The sequence below is a fragment of the Marmota marmota genome, unplaced genomic scaffold (genome assembly GCF_001458135.2).
Source record: "Marmota marmota marmota unplaced genomic scaffold, marMar, whole genome shotgun sequence".
NCBI lineage: Eukaryota > Metazoa > Chordata > Mammalia > Rodentia > Sciuridae > Marmota > Marmota marmota.
In genome coordinates, this window is record NW_026000229.1 from 7,036,884 (window position 1) to 7,060,354 (window position 23,471).

The 23,471-nt window shown below is 56.9% G+C and overlaps 1 protein-coding gene across 1 annotated transcript in view; it reads right to left on the reverse strand.

Annotated features, from left to right (window-relative positions):
- The window catches only part of Lingo1 (leucine rich repeat and Ig domain containing 1), a 170,883-nt gene extending 147,721 nt beyond the window's left edge, over positions 1-23,162 (reverse strand). The window contains exon 1 of the mRNA XM_048793815.1: positions 23,067-23,162. The gene's annotated coding sequence lies outside the window, so the exon portion shown is untranslated. The remainder of the gene's footprint in view (positions 1-23,066) is intronic.
- Positions 23,163-23,471: the final 309 nt, after the last annotated feature.

Here is a 23,471-nt window from a genome sequence, read left to right on the forward strand (position 1 = left end):
CACAAAGAATCCAAAAAAGAGTTGCAAGAGGTAGCAGGGAAGGACAGAGGACGGTGGGGTTTGTGACAAACCCAAGAGGACTCCCTGAGTCTCATGGGGCCACCTCTGGCTCCCAGGCACTCCTGTCCCCTGCCGGGACCTGTGGGTGCCCACTGTTCCATACTCCCCCCCCGCACGCCCCCCCCCCCAGCCTGCTGGCAGCACCTGCCTCCACCCTGCTGGGTGTCAGGAGAGCACGGCCTCCCCTCCCACTAAGTGGGTGCCCCTGGGCAGACCGGGACACCCTCGGCCTCCTCTAGCTCCTCCTCCGCTCCCTGGTTGGGGGCTTCCTGTGGGTGGGGGTTGCCCACACCAGAAGCCCACTGAGTTTTTCTTTCTTTCATGTAACAAATATTTATTGAGCGCCTCCCCTGTCCCAGGCCCTGGGGAGAGGTCTGTGACCGAGGCAGCTGCAGCCTCTGGCCTCACTTTAAACAAATAAAGCCAGGAATACGAATCAAGAGGGGAGCCATGAAGGAAGAGAACCAGGTCTGTGCAAAGAGGGCCCCTTTTACCCATGGGGACCTGGGAGCAGGCGCGGATGGTGACAGCAAACTGAGCACCAGGGCTTGAAGAACGGAGGGAGGAAGTGAAGAGGGACAGATCATGGTCTGCTCCCCCCCCCCATGCCCCCACCATCACAGTGGCCAGCCAGGGCCAGGCTTGTCAGAGGACAGCAGGGAGAGCATCCCTGACCCACCTTTTAATGGAGATCGATGTCCCCCCCGCTGGGGGGTCCACATCTGCGATTCACTCCTCGCTTGGTTGGACGGGGTGCTGCAGCCCTGGGCAGGGAAAAGCAGGGGGGTGACGTCCTCTGCCAGGGACATCAGTCACTGCAGGTCTCTTCCCGCCCTGTCCCTCCACTTCACCCTGCGCTCACTCAGGCCTGCGCTGCTCCCACGGCTCTCAGGGACCACTCATGGACCGTGGTACTCGGGCCTCACTACTCAGACCCCAGCTGCAGCCACCACAGGCCAGGCTCAGGGCCACAGAGCTGAGGGCCGGTGACCATTCAGCACCCTCCTCCCTGCAACTGAGGAGGCCGTCCATGGCAGGGCGGGACCCAGGTTTGGAGCCTCCACCCGCCGCCACAGGCCAACAAAGGCCTCCAGAGGGGCCTCGTGGGCTCCGGGCCCCTGCCCTTGCTGGGCCGCCCACCTAGGGTGGCTCCTGCTCTGGGTGACCCACTTCCAGTCCCCCTGGAGCCTTTCTGACCTCTCTCCTGCCTCCCGCTCACACACCCAGGGTCAGCCCAGGAGTGAGGAACCTTCCCTGGGAGGAGCTGCCAGGGTCCGGTCCGCCCCCATGCCACACCCCGCTGGGCTGGATGGTGTCACAGCTGACTGGGCCGAGGATGAAGGTCAGGGTGCTGTGGGGAGAGGGCAAGAGCCAAACGAATCGGCCGCCCACCCGCCCTGGCAGACAGTGACCTCACTGACAGCGCCAGGCTTGCCTTCACCCCCGCCCCACATACTGAGCAGAGAGGTTCCCCCAGAGAGAGCCAGGGAACAGGGGCCGGGAGAGCCACAAGCCACAGGCATGGTCCTGGGCGAGGTGGTAGAGTACCCCAGAGTTCAATCCCCAGCACACACACACACACACACACACACACACACACAACTCACCCAGACCACACTCCAGGAGTGGATTCAAATCCAAGCTGACCCCAGATCCAGGGAGCCTCCTCCATTCCCCAGGAATCAACAAGCCCTTCCGGATCCATGGACTAGCCAGAGCCAAGGACACTGGCATTCCCAGTCTGGCCTGGCAGGCTGCCTCCCAGCCAGAGAGCGCCCAGACACCCACCCTTCCCACCTCCTGCCTGGGCCAGTCAGGGCAATGGGTCCCAAAGGGATAGGCCAGGCCCATCTCCAGGCCCCCAGAAGCCACTGTGGCCCTTCCCAGGGCTCAAATCACCCAGAACGCCGAGCCCGCTCCCACCCTCTGACATGGTCCCCTTTACCCATCAGCACCTCAGGGTGAAACAGGGTCAGAGAGAGGATAAGGACAACATAGGTAGGGTGACACACACACCCGGGGGGCAGAGGGAGCAACCACCTCCTAGGGTGGGGGCTGGGCGAGGGGCTGGACGGTTCCTTCCAACCTCCTGGACACACGAGGACCCTGGACCCCAAAGGTCTGGCATTCTGAAAGGTCATGGTTGTGGCAATTTTATATCTGCATCCATGTTTGAGCACCGACTACATACGCAGCATCCAACAGCACCGTGCTGACCGGGCGGTTAACCCATTTTTGAGGGTGCAGGGACTTGTCTGAGGTCCCCACTGGTAAGTGGCAGGGCTGCGATCCCACTCTGTGCTGACTGGGGCCACAGGGAACTGACCCCACAGTCCAGTGTCCTCATGCCCCACCCCACGTGGGCTAGGGGAGGTGGCGGCAAGGGGCTGCAGTGGGTCCTCGATTGGAAAACCAGGGGCCTTACAGCCAGTGAGCCCTCGGTCCTGAATTCTCCACAGAAGTTGTCAGATCACGGGAAGGAAGTCCCACTCTGGCCCCTGTCTCCAAGACCCTTCCACGCTCCGAAGACAAGAGCGCCCAGTGTCCCTGGGGACGCTAGGAGGAGCAGCCCCTGGAAGCCGAGTCAAGAGGCCAGCACAGGGCCCAAGAGGGGCTGGGGTCCCGGACACTCCAGAAGCCACAGCCAGCCCTCTGCCTGAGGTGACAGGGAGCTCTGGCTCCAGCCACAGATGCAGTAACTTGGGAAGGGGCAGCCCTGGGTACAGGGTTCCTGCCCCTCGTCCCAGCTCTGGTCCAGGCAGTCCTTGGGTTCAAGTCCAAGCCAATCCCAGCTCCAGGGAGCCTCCTAGGTTCCTCAGGAGTCAGCAGGCAACTGAACAGTCACGTCACAAAAGTACAATCGGTCAACGGATCCATGAAAACATGTTCAGCATCTCTAGCAACTAGAGAAATGCAAATCAAAGCTACACTGAGATTCCATCTCACTCCAGTCAGAACGGCAATTATCAAGAACACGAGGAACAATAAATGTTGGCAAGGATGTGGGGAAAGGCACACTCACACATTGCTGCTGGGACTGCAAATTGGGGCAACCCTCTGGAAAGCAGTATGGAGATTCCTCAGAAAACTTGGAATGGAGCCACCGTTGGACCCAGTTATCCCATTCCTCAGAATAAAGACTTAAAATCAGCATACTACAGTGACCCAGCCACATCAAATTTTATAAGAGCTCAATTCACAATGACCAAGCTATGAAATCAACCAAGGTGTCCATCAACAGATGAATGGATAAAGAAACTGTGGTACATATACACAAACGAATATTACTCAGCCATAAAGAAGAATGAAATTATGGCATTTGCTGGTAAATGGACGGAACTGAAGAATACCATGCTAGGAGAATTAAGCCAATCCCATAAAACAAAGGCAGAATGTTCTCTCTGATATGCAGATGCTAACACACAATAAAGAGGGGGAGGGAAGAATACAAGGTTATTGGATTAAATAAAGAGGAATGAAGGGAAGAGTGGGGGATGGGAATAAGAAAGTTAGTAGAATGAATCCCACGTAACTTTCCTGTGTTCACTATGAATCCACAAATATACGACTAGTGTAACTCCACATCATGGGAACAACCACCAGAATATACAAACCCCATATACGGATACTATGTCAAAATACACTCTACTGTCATGTATATATAAAAAGAAAACCAAATAATAATAATAATAATAATAATAATAATAATCAGCAGGCCTTTCTGGAATCCTGGACAGACCAGAGCCAGGGACCCAGGCGTCGGAGTCCCCGGTCTGCTGGCCTCTCTCCGGCCTGCCTGCTCTAGGCTCCATGGGTTGATCACCCCCCCACCCATACCTCTAGCCAGGCTGCCAGGTCCAGTAGAATCCCCCCGACTTTAGGAGCTACAGGGGAGATGGAATGCCCACCTCTGCTGTGCACGCCCCCTCCAGACCCAGAGTGGACACCATTCAAGGTTCCTGTTCGAAAAGAGGGACAGAATAGAGGAACCTGGCCTCCTCCCTGGTCAGTGCAGCCGGGGGCCCCGGGGCCAGGGTTGGCAATGCCAGCAGACTCCACCTGGCCTCCCTCACCTGGGCTCCCTTGCCCTATCCCTGAGAGACGGGGGAGAGGGCAATCCCACTCCCAGGGTCAGGCAGGACACGAGAGGTGTCAGGTAGCCGGGGTGGACATCCCACCCCCAAACCCTGACAGTTCCAAAGATGCCCGCGAGTCTGGTAACGTCTGGTAACCTCGGCTTCCCCATCTGTAAACAGAGGCCATCGCAGTCCCCTCCAGAACCCCCGACTGTGGACGGAGGGGACAAGCGAGCAGGCAGACACGGGGCCTGGAGGATGGGAATTCTCCCCAGCAGCTGGGCCACCCCAGGTCCTGCTGAGCTGCCCCCAGGCTCCCACTCCCAGTGCCCCACCTCCACGGATTCAAGGTGGGGGAGGAGCTGGACTTTAAAATAAAGTGAAATTTGCTTCTCATTAAAATGAAGTTTGTCACCTCGATCATAAATTGTCCTTCTCAGCTGCAGAAAAAGGTCCATTAACACATTTTTTTCCTTTCTCCAAATGAGGCGAGAGTGGGTAGATTTGAAAATCCCTGTGGACATTGAAAAAGCCAGAAAAGTACCCCCCTAAAGAGCCCCCCAGCAGCCAAAAAAAAAAAAATCATTGTAATTATCTGTCTGGGAGCGGGCTCAGGGAGAAGCCTTAGCATGGCTCGTTAAGGCGCTAATTAGCAGGAACCAGCTTCAGCTCTGGGGACTGGGGGCTGGGGAGTGGGCTTCAGCCTCTTCCTCCCTCCTGCCACCCCCTACCTTCCACCCACTCAGCCTCACCTGGTTTATGGGCATTTGCTCTCAGGTGAAATCTGATTAGGAGCTAAGGAGGTGTCCCCCGTGGCTGCAGAGCACAAGCTCATGAAGGCAGGAAACGGGTGGAGGCCAGGGCAAGGGCTGCTGCTCTGGAGACCTAGAGCCCAGGTCCCTGCAGCAGCCCATCCCTCAAGCCCAGGGGCCCAGAGACTCGGGCCCTGGGAGGCCTGGACACAGAATGGACAGCCTGGAGCAGCAGGCTGTGGAGGAAGGAGGTCGTCTGGAGCTCCAAGCACTTTTAATTCCAGCACTAACACAACACAACCAGCCAGGCGGGGCAGCTCGCACCTAGGATCCCAGCTACTCAGGAGGATGAGGCAGGAGGACCACAAGTTCAAAGCTGGCCTGGGAAATCTATTAAGACCCAGTTTCAAAATAACTTGCAGAGGCTGGCCTCGAATTTGAGATCCTCCTACCTCTGCCTCCTGAGTCACCAGGATTATACTGTCTCCAATTTTTAAAAAAAAATTAACAAGGGCTGGGGATGTAGCTCAGTGGTGAGCACCCCTGGGTTCAATCCCCAGTACTGCCCGTAAATAAATAAATAAAACGGGGCTGGGATTGTGGCTCAGTGGTGGGGCACTTGCCCAGCACGTGGGAGGCACTGGATTCGATCCTCAGCACCACGTGAAAATAAGTAAATAAAATAAAGGTATCGTGCCCATCTACAAATAAATATATAAAAATAAATAAGTAAGACAATTTAATGAACACCAACTCTGTGCTCAGCTTGACCTAACTGACTCACAAATTGAGTCAATTGATCCACGACACCAACCCCACTTTGCGGATGGATGGGCAGGCTGGCGGCATGCTAGCAGGTGAGATGTGAACGGAGACAGGCCACACTGAGCCCCATCCCTGCTCCCCACTATCCTGGGAGCCCTCCACCCAGCCTGACTCCAGCCCCACATCCCTTGGCACAAGGCTCCCATGTTCTCCTGGGGGCACCTCTAGCACCAGCTGCCCTGTGACTTGCCCACTGCACAGATCTCTGCCTGGGGCCCAGCATGGGGGAGCAAGGAGCCAGGGCAAGCGTCTCTCCATCGCCCTCGTAGCCCTGCCAAGTGATGTGGGTGCCAGCCGGGCCCTGGAGCCTCTGCCCAGGCTGAGGTGCTCCTCCCAAACCCTCAGAAGGGGTCTCCCAGGGACAGCTGTCTGTCTATATCCTGCCTACTCAGGGGGTCCCTGGGCCTCCCAGCCCTCCCCTAAGTCCTGAGAACACCCTGAGGCTCCCATGGGTCCCCAACACCTCCCTCCTCGACCCCTAGCTCCATGCCCTAAAGGGGCTGCTGAGCCACTTCTGGGAGGGGGAGCTGCTCAGGGAGGGGGCTCAGGCGCTGATCCTGCCCTGCCAGGCCCCCTGGAGACCCTCTCTGGAGACAATGGGCCAGAGGCCTGGAGAGCCCTGCTCTGCCCTGTCCAGTGTCCCAGTCCAGGGGGGCAGTGAGAGTGTGCGGGCAGCATGCCTCAATTCCCTGGAATGTCCTCTCGAACCCCAACACTGAGCTGACTCTGCACCACCTCAGCGCCCCTGGACCCTGCCCCAGAGAGCCCAGGCCTCCAGCTGAAATCACACAGCAAGTCACAGCCACACGGGGACTGGATCCAGCAAGGAGAGGAGGGCCCCGGGCCAGATGCTTATGTCCCGCACTGTCTTATCTCCCAGAACTGAGGACAGCTAGGAAGACCTTATCCTGCCCCTCTCTCCACCAGGAGGTCTTTCTTTATCTCCTGGGCCATGCTTGCATAGTTCCAATGACAGCAAGCTCACTACCACACAAGATAGCCCGTCCATCTGCGGCTCTAACTGAGAGCCTCCACCTTGGACTCGGCTCTGCCCTGGGGCAGTGGGTGCCCACCACAGACCAGGGGAAGGGTTCAGCTCCTGAGAGATTTCTAGACAGCAAGCGTTACCCCTGAACCTGCTATTCCTCGGATGTTATGTCCCAGTCTTCCTGCCTGCCACCTCCTGTTGATGTCCCTGTGGGTCAAGGTGGAGCTCAGTGTGAAGCAGACACTGGTGGCAGCTTGAAAGCCAGTCCCTTACTCTCTCTGACATGAGACAACTTAAGTAAACCTCTGATTCCAATGGCTCTGGCAACATGGACCAACCACACCCAGCCCTAGATAGGGCCATGCACACCAGATATGATCAAGCCACTCCAGAAATCCCCTCCTCCATATCAGACTCATTGCTCCTTATAATGCAGCCTTGTACACCTGTGCTGAGGCTCTCCAGTACTCTCCCCTATGTCTGTGTCTCTCTAGGCTCACACCAACACTGTGGGAGTGAATCTCCTGTTGCCCATTGCTAAAGAGTTGGTCTTCTAACTCTGAAAATGTCTCCCTGCCAGCCCCAAGGTAGGCCCCCACCCAGAGGCCGCTAAACCCTGGACAGTGCAGGCACCCCACTATCCCCCAGATGCCTAATTCCAGGCCTCTGACCTCCATCAGCCTCCCTACCATTCCCTCACTAGCACACTGGCTGCCCCTGGGCCCCAGGCCTGGAGAGTCACAGCCCATTCCTCCCTCCCTCCCGATGTCCCAGCCGCCGCCTCTGTGGGCCCATTTGACGGTGCGCGCATCTGTCAGCCCGTGGCCGCCACTGCCACGGCTGTTTCTAGGGAAACAAGACTCCATTTATGACATTATCAAAAAGTCCAGTCCCTCCCGCCCCTACCCCGCCTCCCTTTATGGGGACCCAGATTTGGGCTGTAAATATTACCCGTCTCCCCTCAGGTTCTAACAGGCCCTGAATACCTGCTGTTCCCGAGGTCGCTGCAACCCCGACCCCACAGCCACAGCTGTCTGGGCCCTCCAAGGGGGTCGGCATCCCCACCACACCCAGGGCCATGGGACAGTCCCCAGCCTGCCCTCCACCCACGCACCCCTCCTGCCCTAGTTCAGGATCTGCTCATGGTGGAGGTGGTCTGGGGCAGGTCACTGTCCAGGGCTTCGGCAGGAGGAGGGAAGGGAGCTGACCTGCCGAGCCCCCAGCCTGGGGCCCCAGATGACAGGCCCCTTACCTACCAGCGACCCAGTCCTCCTCCAGCCTCACAGGGAGCTGGAGTCCGGGGGAGGAAACGGGACCTCTGCCTGCGGTGGCGGCACAGCGGTGGCTCTGTGGGGAGCCAGGTGGTCAGATCCATGGAGGGCACAGCCCGTCCCCACAGCCCAGCCCCCAAGGCCGCAGGGGGGAGGGCTGACACCTCCTAGATATTTTACACGTTTTAATGAATTTCTATTTTACAGACAAGACTGAGGCACACCGAGGCCACCCAGCGGAGAGCCAGGATTCAAAGCCAAGCAGGATGGCCCCGGAGCCCAGCCCCAGAGCTCGGCTGAGAGCAGCCAGAGTCCGGCAGGTGTGGCATCCTCAGCAGAAGCCCACCCTGCAGAGACGGCCCTCAGCCGAGACCACTCAATGGGTGCAAGCCAGGCCCACAGGAGCCATTAGGTAGCAGCCAAACCCCTCCGGGACACCATCCTCCCCAGGGACAACCAACAGGCACCAAGCCTCACAGGGTGACAGCTGAGTGCCTCATTTCCCCAGCCTCAAGCCTGAGTCACAGTGGGGACGGTGAGGATCCAATGCCCATGATTTGATCAACCATCAAGTAAGGGGCGAGTGTACGTGGCGGTATGTTATCGATGCTGGTGTCCTCACAGTGGGTCTGACGTCACACCCCACAGGACAGGCACGTTCACTCCCCAGGCCTAGGACACTTGGGGCATTTCATCACTCTCTGGGCCTATGACACTGTATTAGTGTCCCAGGGCTGCTGTCACGAATTACCACAGATTTGGTGGTTTAAAAACAACAGAAATTGGGCTGCGGTTGTGGCTCAGCCGTAGAGCACTCACCTAGCATGTGTGAGGCCCTGGGTTCGATCCTCAGCACCACATAAAAATTAAAAAAGTAAAACAAAGATATTGTGTCCATCTATAACTAAAAAAATTTTTTAAATTTTATTCCTCAAGGTTCTGAGGCCAGACTATGAAATGAGTTTCCTGGGCCAAAGCCCTGGTACTGGCAGGCCTGGTTCCTCCATAGGCTCTAGGGCCACATCCATTCCTGGCCTCTTCCAGCTTCTGGGGGCTGCTGGTGGCTACGGGCCTTCTTTGGCTCATGGCAATATCACTGTCTCCCTGGTCACACGGCCTCCTCCTCCTCTTAAATGAACACAAGTAAATGCAGCCAGGGCCCAGATAATCCAGCGTAATCTTTCCATCTCCAGGGCCTGAGCCCAATCACCCGTGCAAAGACCTTTCCCATACAAGGTCACTGTCATGGGTGCCAGGGATTAGGGCCTGGATATCCTTGGGAGCCATTATGTAGCCTTCCATGGTCACCAACCACCTTCTAAACACCTCCTCCTGGACAAAGGGGCATATGGGGCTTCCCACGGTCACAGCTGAGATCCTGGCCCCCAGCCCCCATCGGCAGGCAGAGGGAGCCTGTCTTCCCAGCCGCCCAGCCCAACACTGTAGGGTCCACCCTCTGGCCAGGTTCACTCCTGACAAAGCTTCCTCCAGCCACGAGGTCCCCTCTCCCTGTTCCTCACTCAGGCCAGGCTTGCCCCCACCTGGGAGCAGAGCACGTGGCCTCTGCCTCCAAAGCTCTCTCCAGGTATCCCTGGGGTCCTTCAGGTCTTTACCTCAAAGTCACCACCTCTGAGACCCTCCCCACCCCTGACATTTCCTTCCCACTGCATTCTCTCTTCCTTGACATTATCTAACATGGTGTGGACTTGGCTTATCTGTCTTGTTGATTGTCTGTCTCTCCTAAGCTCCATGGTGACGGCCTCCCAGACCCTGGACCACAGGAGCCCACTAACTGCTCACCATCCACTCACCCACGAGCAGGGTGGAGCCAGGCACAGGAGGTGCGGGGCCCGTGGTGGACCACACACAGCCCCTGACCAGGACTGTCCAGGATGCTAAGCCCAGCAAGGAAGCCCAGAGTGGCAGGGAGCCCAGAGGCGTGGGGGTGGCCATGCTGAGGAGGACTTCCCAGGACAGGGAGGGGTTCACCAGCAGGTGAGGAGACCGCTTCACACCCTGCAGGAGGAACCACAGGCACAAAAACCAGGAACAAAGTGGTGTGTCCTGGGTTGTGGGAAGGCCCAGGGTGGGAGGCTAGTGGAATGGAACAGGGACTAGGTTTGAAGGGCCTTGGAGAGCAGGTCAGGGCTGACCTCCCCTGTGGGCCATACTGGGCCTCTGACAGGTAGGACGTGGAAGGCCTATGGGTCGGACGCTCCCCATCTAGGAGGCCTGGACGAAGCCCGGATGTGCAAAGGGGGTGAGGCCCACCCCACACCAGGGTAAGGGGCTAGAAATCCCCCAAACTGCAGCTCAGCCAGGCAGTTTCTCAAGCCTGTGTCATGGTGGAGCCCCAAATGCCCAGGCCTGGTGAGGAGGAGACCTGGGCGAAATGGAACCACACAGCTGGTAATACAGCACCAGACGGTGCAGGGGCAGGAGCCGTCGTGGCCCTACGGAAGGAATCACGACCCCTTAAATTCCTAAGTTGAAGCTCCAACACCTAATGCGGGAAAGGTTAAATGAAATCATAAGGGTGGAACCCTGATCCAATAGATTAGTGTCTTTCTAAGAACAGACATCAAATCTGTGTGTGTGTGGTGTGTGTGTGTGTGGTATGTGCACAGCAAGAGGTGGTCATCTGTGAGCCAGGAAGAAAGCCCCCACCAGAACGCAGTTGCTCTGACACCCTGATCTCAGACGGTTAGCCCCTCGAACTGTGGGGAAATAAACTCCTGCTGTTTAAGGCCTGGCTCTGGGGTGAGTTGGAGCAGCCAAGGGGGCTGAGGCAGATGGCGGAGTCGAGGAGAGCTTCCTGCAGGGACCAGGCTTGGGCTGCCGCAGGGCGTGGAGACAGTCCCGGTATGGCTCAGTCCTGCAGCCCGCAGACCCCCATGGCCTCTCCGGGATTTACTTTTTCTGCTGTGGAACGCAGAAACAGTCCCCAGATGATGGGACGTTTCATCTTCCATCAAGTCCAGCCAGATCCCCGAAGGCAGGGAGAAGAGGCAGGAATGTTCCGGCTCCGGAGCACTGGATTCCAGCTTCCCCTGCCACGGCCATCAGAAGTACCTCGGCCTGGCCAGAACCAGCTGGGAATCCACAGCTAAGGCCTCCCCACAACCCGGCTCCCACCCCCAGGAAGTCGGAACCCAGGCTGGGCTCCGAGTGACAGAGAGGATCAGGATCCGCAGAAGAAGGAAGATCTATAAATAAATATACATTTTTATGAGACATGTTTAATTAAAGTAGATAGAAATTAATTTGCTTTAAGAAAATTAGAAGTGCCCTAGAGGATTTCAGAAGCAGGGCAAGAGTCCCTGAATCCAGGAGCTCTTCAGAAGGGTCTGGCATGGGGGATCACCCTAGCCACCATATGTGACATCCTCAGTAGGATACCCCACACTGGACATCTATGCATACCACACACTGGACATACCATCCATCGTGTTCACATGGAGATGGCAGGTGTGGTCAGCCCCATTTTGCCAGGTGGAAACTAAAGCCCAAAGGGGAAAATGATTGACCCAAGGTCACACAGCATATCTGTGGAAGTCCCCATGAGAAGCTGCTAGTCCTTTCTGCCAACCCTGAGCATTTTATTCACCTAAATGGCTCAACATGCCCAATACTCCTCGCCCTCGATGCCCTGGCCTGAGCTGCTACTCCCCAGGCTTCTCCCATCTGCAGGGTGGGGGCCCTTGCACTGTGACAATCTGGCTCCTCCGAGGCCTGGCAAGGGGAAGGCGGAGGCAAGCAGCCTGGGGGTTGGGGACAGGAGCCAGAAAGGGAAAGGACCCGAAATCAACAAGCGTTCCAGAATTTTAAGCAGTTTTTGGAGGAAAACGAGGAACAGGTTCAGCTGTTGCAATTTGCTCCAGGGGAAAATTATGTTCCCGCGCTCTATTATACAGAACAGAAGGAACATTTGGTGGGTTGAATACTTGTTAATTTATTTCTCTGTTTGTTAATGGGCTTGCCACGCGCTCATGCTCAAGCGCGTACACACACACACACACACACACACACACACACACACACACACACGTCAGCAGGAGGCACCCTGCTCCCCGCCCGGGTCTTCCTGCCACTTCCCTATCAGGTGGCACTCAGGTTTTTTGCTCTCTCCTCTCAACACCAGGGGTCTAGAAGAAGGCCACCCACAGTTTAGGGCCAGTGAGTCCCCCAGTCTCCTCATCTGAAAAACAGTCTGGCAATGAGGCGCCCTGACATGCCAAAGGCTTTGACCTTGAAGAAATGTGACCAGCCATGAGAAGTCCTTTTGAGTGTCCTCAGACACGCAGTAGGTCCACATGCTAACCAAAGGGATGATGCTGTCCTTGGATGGCTCATTGGAGCCTCAAACAGAGCAAGTCCAAACCAGATCCTGACATTTCCACCCACCCCAGAGTCCCCAAACCAGAAGATGGTGCCACCCCGGGACCAAGACTCAGACCAAGCCGACCTCACCTGACCCAGACTATCAGCCTTCACACCAGCGCCACCCTCCAGCATGAGCCCCAGTCCTGCAAGGCCACCCAAGCCACGACTCCGCCCTCTCCTCCCCTTGCCCGGCCCCCTCCAGCTCGGTGTCACCTCTTCAGAAAGGCCTGCCTGGGCCCTCCCGGGAGACTCTCGCCCATCCCCAGTCACTCCCTATCCCATGGCCCTGTTTATTTCCCTCCCAAGATGATCACAGTCCCAGGTTACCCAAAATATTTGTCATTTGATTTCCCTCCAACATGAAGGGACACCAGCTCCAACATGAAGGGACACCAGCTGAGGGCCGGAGCAGTTTTAAGATGATCTAGGTGCAATGTCCCCAGAACCTAGAGCAGCGCCTTCGTCCACCGTCGACAGCGGATGAGTGAAAGGGCAGATCTGCTCCAAACCAGAGGGGGTGGTGAGAGGGGCTCCCTGTCCCCAGGATGGCCTGTGCAGCTGCGGCCTTGCTGCCCTTTCGGCTCAGCAGAGGGACAGGTGGGGAGGAGGTGCACAGGGTTCGGACCCGGGTTCTCTAAACAGCGTGGTGAGGCAGTTTCAAGGAAGCAGAGGCCCAGCCACCCTGTGCCCCCTGCGTGACTTAATTATGTCTGAGAACCATTACAGGACGCATCCTCTGGGGTGATCGGAGATCCTGCTCTCAGGGCACTAGAGGATGATGGTGAAGCAAAAGGGAATCCCTGTCGGAAGACACCAGACAGTGGGAGTTGCCCAGGGAGCCGCGGTCAGGCAATAGGGAAGTGAGAGCCCTGCCCTCCAGAACCCAGGGCTCTGCTCTATCGCTGGCCCAGCCCCGGCTGGGAGTGGGAAGTAGAAGGCAGGAAGCTTTCTGAGTTGTGTTCACTCATGCTCCTGTGTGTGAACCGACCTCACCTCCCCGTTCCCCAGGTTCTATACACACACATTAGGCGGCTGGGAAAAGTGGCCAGACAGGGACACAGCTGTCCCCTCCCCACCTGGGCCTGGGGCAAGGGAGTGAGGGAGGAGGCAGGTACCCCAACGGGTAAACTGAGGCATGCTGAGAGCCAGCCAGTCTGGACCCTCCCTCGGGTGATCTGAAATAGGGGGATGGACAGGTCTAGGTCTAAGAAGGTCCCAAGAGGAAGAGGTGGCCCAAGTGGCCGAGGAAGAGCATTTCCCTACCCAGATCCACCTCTAGGCACCGCAGGTAGGAGGAAGCCGGACTCAGGAGGCCGAGGGGGCTCTAGGGACAGATGCAGGGGCACCCAGTCGCATGCACACTCTCAAACTCACTTGAGAGAGGTTGTCCCTGAAGGGCCAGAGCCTAGAGGTGAGGCCATCCCAGCAGAGACCCTGCCAGGGCCCAGCGGATGAAGCATGGCACTGCGACAAGCCAAGGTGCCTTCCCCTTCCACGGTGCACATTAAGAATTATTCCTCTCAGGAGCAAACAATTTGTTACAATATCCACTGCGCGCGTTTCCGCTGGCGCCCTCCCATCCATCCTGGATTAATCCCGGAAGTCACTCCCTTCATTGAGGACATGCCTGAGTGTGCCTCCTCTTTTATTAGGGAAATTTTTCATTGTTTTGAGGAGCTCATAGGTTTTAATTTGGGGCAGAGATGTTAAAGCCTCCCTCAGTGGCTCAGAGGCACGGTAGACTTGTGGCTGAGAGGGTCCCCTGGACCCCCAGGCCTGGTCAGAACTGGTGGGGGCCACCAGACTCCACCATGGAGGTGAGCACGGCACCTCCCTTCCCTCCGAGGACCAGGGACTCAGACCCCAGTGCTGTGTGGCAGCAGGTCACCCCTCAACCTCCCCAAGTCTCCCTGTGAGGCGAAGGTAGGCTGCATACATGGGTGTCACCTGCTGAGTCCTTCCAGGGACATCATGGCCCCTAATCACCACAGCCCCGGATTACAGCATGGACCACTGAAAAAGTGTGAGGCTTGAGGTTCAGGTCTTAAACAGGCCCCGCCCCCGCCAAGCCTTGCCTCCAGCTCCTTAGAATGAATGAGGAGCTCTCAGACAAGCAGAGTTCAGAGCAGCGTGACTCGTGCCAGTTTGAAGGGACCGGCTAAGGGTGAGTGGGCAGCCCCAGCCCACTCCAGAGCCCTCCCACAAGTAGCGGAGCCCCGGATCCTAAGTTCTGGCAGAAGGCTGCCCCCTTGCATCTCCATAGGCACGTCATCCAGCTCTGGTGGCTGCCTCCTCCCCGGCCTGGCACCAGACCTCTGGCCCCCATCTGAGGCCCGGAGTCTGGGAAGCCCTGTCCACAGGTACTTCCCTGAACCCCTGCCTCGCCCCACAGGGCCCCAGTCGGATCTATGCTGGGGAATGTTTGTTGCCCGGCCGCCTCATGTCAGAAGACAACTGTCCCAACCCCCGCCCCTCATCCCCCACTCCAAGCAGGGCTGGAGCCCTCTGACCCCAATACCAGCCCTCCCCTCACCGCCAGCTTCTCCTGGCAACTCACACCCTTGAACTTGCTCCTCTAACCTGTTTTTTGTTTTTTTTTTTTTGCTCACTACATTCCCAACCAGGCACACCCTCTGCCACTCCTCCCCCAGCCCTGGCTTCCCCAAATCGTCCTGAACCCTAAGGACAAGACTGCTCCAGAGAACCCTCCCTGAATTCTCTTACCCCTTTTCCTTTTCTGGGGTTCCCATCATTTCTCTTGGTCCTTATGTTGCTACCAGAAGCAGGGACCATGTCACCTACTCATTCTGAGCCCAGGCAAAGCCCACTGGATACTCAAGAAAGGATGGGATCATTAAATGTTCAGGAAGAGGGAATAGGGGACTCCCACTGATGGAGTGCAGCACCTCTGTGAGGCAGGAATCCCTGTGCCCATTATACAGATGGGGAGACTGAGGCTAAAGAACTGAATCATGAACCAAAGCATCAGGAGGGATGGGAACCATTCCCACCAAACAGTGATACCGAGATGCTGTCCACAAGTCCATGTGCCACATACAAGACCCACCAGCCCTGGGCCCAGCACGTCCACACATGCTATGCCATCTGACCCTTACCACCCCTCAGGAAGGTTATCTATGTCACTCAAGAGGCAACAGAGGTCCAGAGAGGCTGGGTCACTTGCTCAAGGCCACACAGTAAGGGGCAGGGCTGACTTGAATCCAAATTTTCTCAGCTCCCAGCCTGGTCAAAGCAGCTGATCACCCTCGGGTCTTTAGGGCCCACCCTCCCCGGGTTGCTGGCTGGCCTTTCCTATCCCCAACCAGCACGTCACCCTCTCCTAATTATCGCCCCAGCCCAGGGCTCCCGGGAGCGCCTGCATGACTGGTTGGTTGGCCTTTTGGAGGGGCCGGCCTCTCAGTCCTGCGTATTTACACAGAAGCCTCGGCCGGGAAGGCTCCGGAAAGTAGGACACACGGGGAAGGAGGGGAGGGCAAGTGTGGGCTGCAAACACTCGGCCACCCTCCACGCCACCCGCCTGGACAGAGGAGCCACTGTGTAACACCGTCTCCTCAAATGACCTTGACAACTGCTGGGGGCAGTCCCCGAGCACGGGGTAAAGGCCTGGGCTGTCCACTAGGGGAGGGCCTCCTCCTCGCCTAGGGACCTGGAGGGCCCCAGGGGACAGCCCCTATTTAGCATCCAACCCTCTGTGCTAAAGGTCGCCTCACCTCTGCATCTGAACAGGGTGATCCCAGCTGCCTCCCAGCCACTGTGAAGACACAAGGAGCCCAGGGTCACGCACAATGCGGGTGCATGCAGGGGAACCCTGGCAGGTCTGAGGTGGCACCTCTCCTGGGAGACCCAGCAGACACCCAGTCCAAACCAGATGGAGCAAAAGTCTCCCAGGTAGCCTCTGGGTAGCACCAGGATGAAAGGCAGGGGATTGACCAACAAACACCAACCATCCCGGGATGCCACCAGGACTGTGGGGTTAGGGTTGCGGTCCCACTGGCATGGGCTACCTGGGAGCCTGGAGTCTCAAGAGCCCAGGCGATGCTAAACCCTCAGCCAGGCTGGTTGCTCCTGGGCAGAGTCCAGACCATCACCACCATGCAGGGTCATCAGCACACCCTGTTCCCACTCCACCCGGGCCCAAGTGGGAGGAGCTGCCCTGCCCCCTGCAGGAGTGCCTCCCTCTGACCAGGGTAGCCCTGCTCCCACCCAGCTCAGACAGGGTGTCCAGAAAGGTCAGACTGAAAGCAATACACGCACTGCATGGACAAAACCTAGAGTCAAGCAGGGACAAGAAAGAGCCAGCAGTGCTGGGCGCGGTGGCACACACTATAATCCCAGTGGCTCGGGAGGCCAAGGCAGGAGAATCCCGAGTTCAAAGCCAGCCTCAGCAACTCAGCAAGGTCCTAAGCAACTCAGTGAGACCCTGTCTCTAAATAAAATATAAAAATGGCTGGGGATGTGGTCAGTGGTTAAGTGCCCCTGGGTTCAATCCCCAGAACCAAAAAAAAAAAAAAAAATAGAAAGAGCCAGCATCGCAGAGAAGCCGGGAAGGTCCACGCAGGCTAAGGGAAGGGTGCGCTGTGGAGGACAGAGTGGCCGTGGAGGGCACTGGTGGGCTCAGGAGGGGGCTGGAGGGGCAGGGCTGAGGACTCTTCCCTGCCCTTCCCGTCCACCTCCCCGGCCCACCCATTACACACAGCCTGTCCTCCGCCTTGAGGCGGGGTGCCCTCTCCAGCACCCCACCCACCTCTGGCTGCAGCTCGGCTCCACTCCAAGCTCAGGCAGCCCTTTCATTATTCAGAAGAGCCTCTTGACTGAAAAGGCCTCCAAGGCGTCTCACCAACAAGTCCTTTAATTGGGAAGTTGTTAACTTCTCCAAGAGGAATTTTAATTTTGCTTCCCCACTGGCTCCTCTCCTTGCTCCTGGAGGCTAAAGCCACGTACTTGGCCCCACCCACACCCCTGTCCCCGCAGGGGAGCTGCCCTGAGGCAGAGGCAGGACAGGCAGCATGCTGCCCCTGGCCACCTGCAAAACCCTGGCCCCCACTCACTGTGGGAAGGCCTCCCTGTGTCCCTAGGGACAGCACCAAGCCTAGCACCTACGGCCACACTAATAAACATTTGCAGAGTGAATAAATGAAAGATAAACAAAAACACCTTCCCATCCTTCTCTCCTTTGAGCCTAGCCAAGGTCTGTGATCAAAATCAACCAGCACGGGGCTGGGGCTGGGGCTGGGGCTCAGCGGTAGAGCGCTCATCTAGCACGTGCAAGGCCTTGGGTTCGATCCTCAGCACCATTTTTAAAAATAAATAAACAAAATAAAGGTATTGTGCCCAACTACTTCTAAAAAATAAATATTAAAAAAAAAACCTGACCAGCGGGATAAGGCTTAATTCACAGTCAGGTAGACTGAGGCAGAGGTGAGACACTGCCCAGGGCACATGGTTAGTGGATGGCAGAGTTTGGGAGCTAGTCCTCCCAACTGAATCCCTTCCCTGCCTTTCACCAGAGGATCCTGGGACTGGATTAAGAACCATGAACCTCACCAGGTATGGTGGTGCACACCTGTAATCCCTCCCAGGGGCTTAGGAGGCTGAGGCAGGAGGATCGTGAGTCCAAAGCCAGCCTCAGCAAAAGTGAGGCACTTGGGGCTGGGGATGAGGCTCAAGTGGTAGCGCGCTCGCCTGGCATGTGTGCGGCCCAGGTTCAATCCTCAGTGCCACATACAAACAAAGCTGTTGTATCCGCCGAAAAACTAAAAAATAAATATTAAAAATTCTCTCTCTCTCTCTCTCTCTCTCTTAAAAAAAAAAAGTGAGGCACTAAGCAACTCAGTGAGTCCCTGTCTCTAATAAAAAAAAAACAACAACAACAAAAAATAGGGCTCAGGATGTAGCTCAGTGGTCAAGTGCCCCTGTGTTCAATCCCTGGTAACTCACCCCAAAAAAAAGAACCGTGAACCTGTGTCCCTGAGCCCCAATGCACAACCCACGAAGAAACAGACCTCCAAGAAGCCCCAATCCAGGCCTGCTGTAGGGATCTCCCTGAATGTCCTGACGCTGGGTGATCTTGATGCTCCACTTGGACACTTGAACACCTCAAGACAAGAGATGCCCACCAGGCCCAAAGACACGGGGTCGTCGGGAGACCATCCAATGCTGTGGAAATTACAGCTCTACTTCCCTGCATCATGGGCTCCCTGTGTCCCCTCAAAATTTATGTGTTGCGTTCTAACCCCCACTACCACAAAAATGTGACCTCACTTGGAAATTGAGTCATTGCAGATGTAATTAGCTTATTAGGAGGAGGTCACACTGGAAAAGGTAGGGCCCTTAATTCAATACAACTGGTGTCCTTCTAAGAACAAGTGTGGGGACAGTCTAGGCAATTTGGCCATGTGGCACCCGGGAAGGCACCATGTGAAGAGACACAGGAGAAACCAGAGATAGGCCTGGGACAGACCCTCCCCTCACAGCCTCAGAAAGTGCCAGCAGACACCTCAGTTCAGACTTGAGAGCTGCGGAACAGTGGGACAATGATTTTCTGTTGTTTAAGGCACTGAGACTGCGGTTCTTTGTTACGGCAGCTGTTACAAACTGATACACCCTCAACCTGGGTTGGGTGCCAACTCGTCCCTTCACTGGTTGTTTGATTTGACAAGCCCCCACCCCTCTCTGAACCTTGCTTTGTTCACATTATCCCCAGAACACTTCTTGGCATACAATAGGTGCTCCATAAATGCTCTTGGAAGGATGAACACATGATGATATCCCTCTGTCACATGGCTGTGATAAGGACAAGATCAAGGAAGGGCTATGCTCCAAAAATACTAAAGCCCTCCACACCTGTGGTGACAGCCGATCAACAGCCACACACACCGGGGCCACAGCCAGGTCCTGGGTGTAAGGGGTGTCTCTGCGTCCCTACCCTGCTCCATGAAGTTACATCTTTAAAGGGACACTAGGAAAGAACAGGCAACAAAACACACCGAGGGGGCTCCCAGCGGACAGAGGTGGCAGCAGGTGAGGTCTGCGCCCATCAACTAGGACACTGCCTGAGGCCCCGACTGCTGCTGGGCCCTGGAGTGGGAAAGGGGAGCTCCCAGATGCCAGCTGCACCTCTGCCCCATAAGGCCTAGATCCTTCCGTGGGCTTCAGGGAGGCAGATTCAGCTCAGCTGGCAGAGGAAAGAGCCACGGCAAGCCACCTCCAAGGCACGGGCTGCCCGGAGGAAAGTGAGGCCCCGTCCCTGCAGGTATGCACATAGAGGTCAGAGGCCCATTCCCAGGGACACCTGCACTCCCCTGGCATGAACTTGATTTGGGCTAAGGAATCCCATCCTTGCTGACCATCACAAAGTGACTGTGGGACTCGTTAATCATTCAGATTCCTGGATCCCCACCCCAACAGGCCTGACGCTCTGGATGAGGAGGTCTGAGTGGCCCCAGAAGACCCCTGTCTCTGATAACATCCCAACCCCCAGAGTTCCATGGTTTGAATGGGATTCCACTTGGGGAGAGCCCTGACATCCACACGTCAGACAGGACAGGACAGGAGAGGGACAGGAGGACGAGGAGGGAAAAGGTGAAGACGAGTTGAGATGACACTGATGAGCTGCAGTCATGACAGGACAGCTAGCCACACGCCACCGGACGTGGAAATGCCAGGGGAAGGTACTGACAGTCACTCGAAGGGGCCAGGGAGGTGGGGGAGTCGGGAAGGGGCACTGGAAGAGGCAGGATTTGAAAACAGCATTCTAGATGGTGGAGATGGGAGATGAGACTGAGCCGGGGGCGGGGGGAAGAGGAGTCACCTGATGGAAAGAAGGGGAGCAGAAACAGTGGACTTGAGCCAGATGGGGGAAAACCTTAAATCACCAGGACAAGGAGTTTGGAATTCAATCCTTAGACAATAAGGAGCCATGGTAGGTCCCTGAGGAGGAGCATGACTGAATCAATCGGCAGAGGAGCTCCTGACCACCGATCCATGACCAATGTCACAGAAGCGCAATGGCAACCTTCAGGCCATGGGAGAAACAGCGGGGAGGGTGAGCTAGCAGCAGTAGATCCTCATGGGCAAGGCTGGAGTAACAGGCCCGCCCATGGGCAGGGAGCGCCCACCGATGGACCACCCTAAGCAATGAGCCCCAGCGTCCTTCTCTACTGACCCCGTCCAGGGGAGAGACTCAAAAAGCCCTGCAGATGCTGGCGACTTCCACACCTGCACAGGCAGCTGCTCCTTTCCCTCAGCGCGGCCTGTCTGCCTGTCTGTCTGCCTGTCTGCCTGTCTGTCTGTCTCCACGCACACATCTGTACATCCTCGTGTGGACTCCAGCACCTCAAACACTTGCAGACAGGAGTCCTGCTTTCCCCCTCCAGGCCCACCAAGTCCCACAGCCCATCCTTCAGCTGCCCCTTCAAAGGACCCTCACTCGAGCCCTATCCCAACCCCGCTCCCAGCCCAGGGTGAACGCAGCTGGGGCCAGCAGATGTACACAGGGGAGGGGCCCCTGCTCCCCTCAGCTCAGGGAATTCTGCCAGAGATAACATGCCAGCCCCAGCCTTCTCCTGTGGCCCTCTGGGTCCCCATCACAGGCCACCCGCCATGGGGGATGAAGGAGAGGCCTATGTGACCAGTGCGAGACCGGGCGTGTGCGTCCTTCCTACAAAGAGACCTGCGCAGGGCTGAGAGCAGAGGGCCCTGATGTGGACACCACTGGTCCTGCTCTGGAGTAGGAGCACCCAGCCTGCCTGCCCTTCCCCCGCCACGAACCTGCCCCTCCCCTTCAAACACAGGAGCACTGACAGAGGGGACAAGGGAGTCAGGGGATGGCAAGAAAAACCCAGGCCTCTCCCAGAGCTTGGCTAAGCCAGGACTCAGCTCCAGCTCTGCACAGCCTCCACGGCTCCCCCTGGCCCACCAGGCCCCCTCCTGGGTCATTACACCCGAACACAACTCCCCTGCTGCTGTGGCTTTGCTTAGACGGGGCCCGACCCCAACCTCAAGCCTAGTCCGCCCATCATACCCTCCATGCGCCCCTGTTCAGTCAGGCAATATTTATAATGACAAAACACTGGGAACCATCAAAATACACAAGGGAGAAGATGTGGATTCGCCGTGGCTCGCCTGGGCTGGAACACTATGCTGCCATTAACAATCCCATTACAGAAGAGTAGTTAATGACGGGAAAACGATCTTGGTATAGAATTAAATGCAGAAGGCAGGTTAGGAAACAGTAAGGACAGCTTGATCCCAATTATGTCATAAATACATATTTTGTAAAAGACTGACGGGCAAAACACCCAAGTGCTCAGATTTCTCTATAGAGAACATATTTTATAACCAGAAAAATAGAATGTTTGAAAAGAACCCTACAGGCCTCGAGGCTCAGCCCAGGTGTCGCCTGCCAGCAGCCCCGCTGAGAGGCACACCCGCCCTGCCTCAGTTCCCCTGCTGGCTCCCTGCACTGAGCGTCCTCAGGTCCTGCACTGCCTGCTGGGCAGAGGCCAAGGTGAGCCACCCTGGCCGCCTCATTCTTCCCTGTCCACGTCTTCTCGCCATCTCCCAACAGCAATTACACGTTAAACTGGAGGGGCCAATTAGCAGCTCAATCTACCCAAGACCAACTAATTAGCAGGAATATTTTGATGGACATAAGTGGACCTCAGAGCAAGGCCCAGTGCCCAGGAAGGAGATGCAGGCATCTGCTCCCACCATGCCCACCAGCTCCCAGGCAGAGGAAGGGCCGGCTGAGCCTCCGCCACACACTGTCACCCAGTGCCTCCGGAGGAGGAGGCCAAGGCCGGTGGCCCCGTTGAGCACTGTGGGTAACATGGCAGTCCAGCGGCCGCCCCACACCTTCCCCACCACTCCTGCTGCTTAACAAACTCAGGCTGCAGCTGCCTCATGAATCCAGGAAGCCAAGAACAGGGAACTGGCTCAGGGTTAAGGTGACTTGTCTAAAGTCACAAGCAAAACAGGGGTCAAGCCTGGCAACAGCTCAGGTCCCCCTCCTTGCCCATCTCCTACCTCGAAACAACACGCTGTAGCTTCCTGTATCCCCTCACGTGGGACATGGAGTGGGAGGGCCTGTCACCTCCCACATTCTGGGTGCCTTTCTCCTCATGATATAGACAAAAAGTCCGTCTGCTCTGATCACACAAAGCCAAGGTCACCTGGCTGCCAGTGCTTATTACACACACACCTGGAGTCTGAGCCTCATCCTGCCCTGAAGGTGTCTAGACCCGCCACTGACTGGACCCATTATACTGCACCCCGGGAGCTGGTGCCAGCCTCCTGACAGTTTCTTGGACCCTGAATATCTCAGCCCACACGCCCCACTTCCTCCTGACCCAGAGTCAAACATACATTTGGTCAATGTGACAGGACCAACGATGTGACGAGTCCTTCACTTGTCATTAGAGACCTCCCTCGCCGCATGGGAACTTATTAGTGAGCTTGTTGGTGAAACCACATCTCTGGGAAGAATGCCCTGGGCCTCCGAGCGGCTGCTGAGCCTTGCCACACAGAGGCTGGGCAGGTGGCACCCTCCTATCCAAGCTCCTGGACTTGACTGCATTTGGGGGAGATGGGAACCTCCAGAAAGAAGGTCGTGAGACAGCCTCCCCTCGAGACCCCAGCCCAGAAGGCTCCTCCACCCCCACTCTGCCCGTGGCCCCGAGTGGCCTCTTACCTCAGGCTGAGCGGAGTCCAGTGAGCACAGTGGGCCAGGGTCAGTTGCCCTCGTTGCTGTGGGCACCAGCATCTCAGGGCCTGTGGGTGCAGAAGGCTGTGGGGAGACAGAGGAAATGGTTAGGGACACAGCAGGGCAGCAGGGGCTCTGGGGGGCTCTGGGGACCACACATGCAAATGATTCTGATCCATGAAAATACGATGCAGCCGGCACACTCAGGATGACACACTGGGGCTTGCACGCTCACACGTGCTCTCACTCCCGAGCACACTCATGGGCACGCAGGCTCTGGAGACTCAGGGTGTCTGCCCCAGGCTGATGGGGTCTGGCTCTGATTCTCCCACCCTGGGCCTGTGGTGTTGGGAGCCTGGCTTTCTGCATCTGTGCCATGGAGATTCCAGGACT